A 6,349-nucleotide genomic window follows, 5' to 3' on the forward strand; every position below is an offset into this window, starting at 1 on the left:
TGAGTTGTTAAATTATTTTTGCACGATTGATCATTTTTGACTGTTTACCGTGACAGATTTTACGTCAGTAGGTGACATTTACTAGCAACTCGACGGTAAGTAATCCAACTCGACGGTAAGTACTCCAACTCGACGGTAAGTAATTCACTTACCGTCGAGTTAAAAAATCTCTTAATTTTAATTTATTTTTTGAAAGAATAAAGAAAACGAATTATTTATTAATATTGAAACTTATGGTAAAATTTGTTAAATTATTTAATGAAATCCCACTTGTTTGGGCTGTGGTTTCACTTCTAACAGAAACTCCTGCAGAATCGCATACATTAGTAGTATCCAACATTTTTTCTCTTCAAATACGCGATCAAAGTTGAAAACTTGGAAATATCAATGCCATCATAAAGAAAAACGGTGGATTTAATCATTGAATATTCTGCCCAGAGGCTTCCAGGAGCTTTCAACTGCATATGTCTTTGAACGAAATATGCCAATAGAGTCTTTTCTTCGATTCTTAAATTCTTGCCTTCGCACCATTTTTTAAAACTTTGGTAGGTATTTTGATAACGGATTTTGGATTTTTCGGGAATAATTGCGGAACACCCTTCTTCCCAAGCCCGTTCAAATTCTTCAAATTCACTTTCGCTCATATTTTAATTTATCATAATCAAAGTTGTACTTAAAATTATTGACAACTAAATAAAAACTCAATTCTCCATTGTTGTTATGCACCCTAGTTACTACCTAACAACCAAAGTATCTATCTTGATAAAATGAATGAAACTAGTCAATATGACGAAAATGTTTAATTTTATAATTTATAATGGTATCAATCGTGCAAAAAACGTTATAAGCATGTCGAACGTTAACCGATCTCAGACAATAATTGGAGTCGTCGCTCCGCTCCTCCTCCAAACAATTGTCTTCGATCGGTATAAAAACCTTACCGTTCTCCATACTTAATATACTATTTCTGCCTAATTTTGATCATATTAGAATTAGAATATGAACCCAACAATGAGTTTCCATTTAAATCAGTTTCGGTGTAAATTATAAATTCCCAAAAATTCCCAGGAAGATATAAATTTTGGGAATATTCCTGGGAATATTCCCTGAGAATATTCCCCCGAGAATAAATTCCCGGGAATTTTACATCACTACTCTGTAACGCGTCTGACTCCAGATCAGAAGGTTGCGTGTTCAAATCACGTCGGGGTCAAAGCTTTTTAACGATTTTAAAATCAAAGCTTTGACTACATTATTAACATATCACACATTACGCATTAAAATATTACACATTACAATAATAAAAATAATTCTGCACGTGTTTAAAATAAGTAAAAAACTCCAGTCCGTTGTTATTCATTTTAACCCATTATAGGCCAGCATCCTAGTTGTAGATCACTGAAAATTTTCTTTTTCAATAACAAAATAATTGTTTATTCGCCGAAAAGCTTCAAATAATGCGCTATCTACAGCAAGTCTTTTTCGTAGTATTTTTATACGCCAAATCGATTGCCGCTAGTCGTGATTGCTTAAACCACGTTCCGACTTTGTTATTAATAAATTATTGCAAAAATAACGGTTTATAGTACGTTTACTCACGGTTATTGCGCTAGATTTTAAAAAACCACTTGAATTGACATAAAATTTGGCATACACGTAGCTTAGATGTCAAACAAAACAAGTGATATTGTGCTGATATGTGCTTTTACCCTGGGGGTGAGTTTCACCTCTTGTCGGCGGTGAAAAAAGAAACATTTAAAATAATTCCGGAAGTGGATAAACTGATTAAGTCTAAGCAACTTTTGTTCTATACAGTTTTTTCACTAAGTCAATACTTTTTGAGCTATTTGCGAGTAAATATGTTCATTTTTCAACAAAAAAACGTTTGAAACTTACAGATCATATAAATACAACATAAGTAAAGCAACTTGTGAAACGGTAACGATTAATTTCATTTGAGAAGCATTTTACCATAATTTGTTAATAACAATTAAACGCACCATATTTGGGCTTCCAGACCACTTCCATTGGATTCAGCGACCCAAAAAACCTATAATACCACCATAAAATCACGGCGAGCTAGAATTTCCCATAGGACCCCCTATGTTGTGACTAGACTATAGTATCAAGTGTATAACATTTTTTATCTCCTCTATCTCATATTACGCATAAGTTTTTAGTTTGTGAAAACTGTCATTATGGATAGCAGTGCGTGAAGGATTTAAAGTGTGCGTGAAGTAACAATGTATTTTAAATGGGGTTTACTTTTTCGCACTGTTTTTTGGCACACTTTCATAACGAGCGATCCACAATTATTGGGATCAAAGCTAGCAGTGCACAAAATTACGTATGTCTTGTTTTAATCTGAATGTATATCAATTAATTTTGATTAACATTATAAAACATAAAAAATCAGTCGAAACCTTTAACACAGAACTTTAATCAAAAATAAAAAGATTTAACAAAATTATAAGTAACAATATAATAATAATGATGTTTATTTAGGAATAACAATAAAGATTTACAAAATAAAATAAAAAGCATAATGAGTACTACCTAAATAAACATAAATAACTCACTGAAGTTGAGCTACCCTGTATATATATTACTAATATACATACAAAAGTAGCACCCCTTGTGCGTGAGACTTAAAAATATAATATACTAATTTACAAATATAAACAAACACAAAAAATATTTAACAAATGTATAAATGTATACAGTTATATGAAAATTTATAAAAATACTAAAAACTCTAACATTAATCAAGAAAAAATAAAAATATAATAATTTTAATATAATTTGTGATATAAATGTGGCCATCAATAATTCAAGAAATGTCGCAGTTGATAATAATAGTACATTATATACCGCGGGACTGAAGTAGTACATTTAATCCTGAAGGTAAAGTTTATGGCCCGACCGCAGGGAGGGCCATAATTTACCTGAAGGATTAAATGTACTTCAGTCGCAAGGTATATACGATACTTTTCGTACTTCCGGTATGATTTTATTAATTATTTCAATAATTTCAATCAGTTTTTTCTCTCTTCAACTCATTTAATAAACTGTCTTTAAAATAAGTTACCATAGTAACATTGCGTTGTGACAGTTATAATTTAGAAACATTGTCATTACTAGTGTCATTGTAAAGAAACATTGTTATTGATAATTATTGGTATCATGAGTGAAGAAGGTGTATCTGATATTGATAAAAGAGCAGCCGAAGTAGGTGAAGAATTGTTACCACCGAAATCTAGAAAACTATACGAGCAGCAGTACGATGCTTTTAAAAAGTGGTGCCGCTTAAAAAATGTGAGACAACCTACTGAAAATGCGCTGTTAGTCTACTTCGATGATAAATCAAAAGCGGTTTGTGCCTCAACTCTCTGGGCACATTACTCAATGCTGAAATCGGTTATTAACATTAGAGAAGATATTGATATAAGTAAATTACTGTCACAATATTAATTTGAATATTAACGTTAATTACCATTCTAATTAATTATATTTTTCAATAAAATATCCCTTAAATTCGTTTGTTTGTGATTTAATCGTTCCGGGAGTTTCGTCAATATTTAATCCCGGAGGGATTAAATGTGACACTTTAGTACCTGTCACAAGGGAGTGAAGTTGTCACTTTAGGCCCGGAAGTACGAAAAAATCTATTTAGATACAATTTTTATTTTCGATATAATTTTTTATTTCTTATTGAAGTTTATTTATTACAATTATTGTCCATTGATAAGTTCTTCGCAGAATTTTGTTGATTTGTTCCCAATCCATTGTTTAATTTCATATTTATATCTATGTTTTTTATAATTTTTAAATTGTTTTAAATTATCCGGTAGCAAATTGTACAATTTGGGCCCTATGTAACCAACATATCTTTGAAGGATGGATTTATTACATTTTGGTAGAATTGTATTATGTTTTATATATCTAGTTTGGTGGGCATGACTGTTAAAATTTAATATTATCTTTTTTTCATGTATATGTATAAGGGCTTTATAACAGAATAATTTACGTACATTTAAAAATTTACTTTCGTTATATAACAGCTCACTAGAATATTTTAAATTTTTCTCGTATATAATTCTAATTAGCCATTTCTAAATAATATTTATAGAATGTAAGTAATTATTGCGTATTCCACCCCATCCTAAAAGGCCATATGTGAGTTGAGATTGTATAAGTGCATAATAAAGAATTCGCAATATTCAATAATAAATAACATCAAACAATATGCTGTATATGTCCACCACCATCATCTCTACTACATAACCTAACTTTTCTTGTTAAGTTGACGTACACTGCAAAGGTGAGGTAAACTGGACAGTATATCTGAATTAAGAATAGACATGCACTCCATAGCTAACTCTGTCGTTATAATCAAATATCCTTAACTCGCGTTGTCATGGTGATGACATTTGAGCAATAAATTACAACAAAACTTTTGACAGTTTTGTGGTTTGAAAGAAGTTTTTAAATGTCAAAGCTCTAAAATTTTGTAGAATAGAAATGAATTCTAGTGACGAAGAGTTACAGTTTTTTTATTTGTTTATCGTAGATAAAATTTTGTATGAAACTGTGCATGAAGTATGCTTTTTGCGAACGCACGCGATGTTTAGAGCACGAGCGACAGCGGAGCGAGAGAACTGTTTCATAAATAACTATTTTTATTTTGTTCATAACACTATACTGACAGTGAGTTTATTCATGAAACAATGTAGACACTGTAGCTGTATAGACTCCGTGGCGCAACGGTAGCGCGTCTGACTCCAGATCAGAAGGTTGCGTGTTCAAATCACGTCGGGGTCAAATGGTTTTGTTTTAAACCTAAGTAAAACCTAATGAATAGTTGATAAACATTTAAATTTAGTCGCTTCGATACATAACACCATTACATAAATTACAATAGGAACGAATCAGGAGTGAATAGAATAAGAGAATTATTCCTCCAGTTCTTAAACACTGACTTAGATAAACAAGATATCTTACTAAATCCTAAGACTGTGGTCTCCAATAAATGCCGTAGATTGCGTACAGAGTCACGCCGTAGATCCCGTCTGTATGCTTAATAGATCAGGGCGCATCTGCAAAAATATTAGTACATTTGGACGTTGAGAGGTGATTCAAATTTTTTTGCAGAAATTGCTTATAAATAACTCAAATAAATCCTCCCTGAGTTATCCTCCCTCTCAAAAAGGTCCGAACCATAGGGCCAGATTCATACAGAATTTGCGAAGAATGCTCCAGATTCCAGATGTACTATTAGTCCAGGGCGCATCTGTTTTGAGATGGACGTTGAGAGGTGACTCATATTTTTTTGCAGAAATTGCTTGGAATTAACTCCTATAATAATAATTGAGTTATCCTTCCACTAAAAAAGGTCCGGAACATTGTTTAAATAATCAAAATGTCAAAATATGAAGAAAAAATTCGATTTTTTTTATTGGTTTTTTGATTATAACTTTAAAACTATTCATTTCTGAGAAAAGTTGTACTGACATAAAAGTTGCATAATTAAATTTCCTATAATATAGAATTGGTTAAAAATTTAAAAAATAGTCACCCTTCTTGCAAAATAGCAATAATTGCGAAAAAAAAACATACAAAAACAAGTATTCGCATTTTACTTTTTTCAACCTTTTATGCTACACTTAGGACTTTAGGACCTTCATATTTCACCCAGAAAAACTTCATGATACAGTAAAACAATACTGTAAATTTCATTAAGATCGGTTTAAGAGATTTTGCAAAATAAATTTTGCAATCCAGCTTTCGCAAAAAAATTCATTTTTTCAAAATGTTACAGGACCGAAAATAAAGCAGATAGTGAGTTGAATTTTGTTTGCTTATAGAAGTGTACTGTACCTTTCATTTGCAATTTGCAAAACTAAAATCGATTAACTACCACGACGTCAGAATTTTTTTTAAATAAACAATAATTGTTGGTGCTACGCGCAGGACAGCGGATAGTTTGCTCTGATTTGGCATTCCAATGACCTTTGATAATGATTGATACATTTTCATTTTTATTACATTTCGATATAAATAAATAAATTTGTTTATTGCAAAAAAAAACACATACTCTATCCTTTGAAATAACACTTTTTTTAGCAAAAACTTTCTTTGTTCATATATTTTAACTTAGAGAATAAAAGTTTATTATTTTTAAACATATGCAATTGTTTAAACAATATTTCACAAACAATAATAAAATTAGTTTGATTTTTGTGGAATTAAAATATTAAAATACAACAAAATATAGAGTAAGAAAATAATATATTAGATAAATATTGGAAAAAATTTTGATGCAAATCAGCTTGTGTGAATCGAACACCGC

General features: G+C 30.8%; 1 non-coding gene across 1 annotated transcript; it reads left to right on the forward strand.

The window, feature by feature from the left end:
• Nucleotides 1-4,749: 4,749 nt before the first annotated feature.
• On the forward strand, nt 4,750-4,821 carry Trnaw-cca (transfer RNA tryptophan (anticodon CCA)). Its single transcript has one exon. It is a non-coding gene; the product is annotated as a tRNA-Trp (tRNA).
• Nucleotides 4,822-6,349: the final 1,528 nt, after the last annotated feature.

Source organism: Diabrotica virgifera, chromosome 7 (genome assembly GCF_917563875.1).
Source record: "Diabrotica virgifera virgifera chromosome 7, PGI_DIABVI_V3a".
In the NCBI taxonomy this organism is placed as follows: Eukaryota; Metazoa; Arthropoda; class Insecta; order Coleoptera; family Chrysomelidae; genus Diabrotica; species Diabrotica virgifera.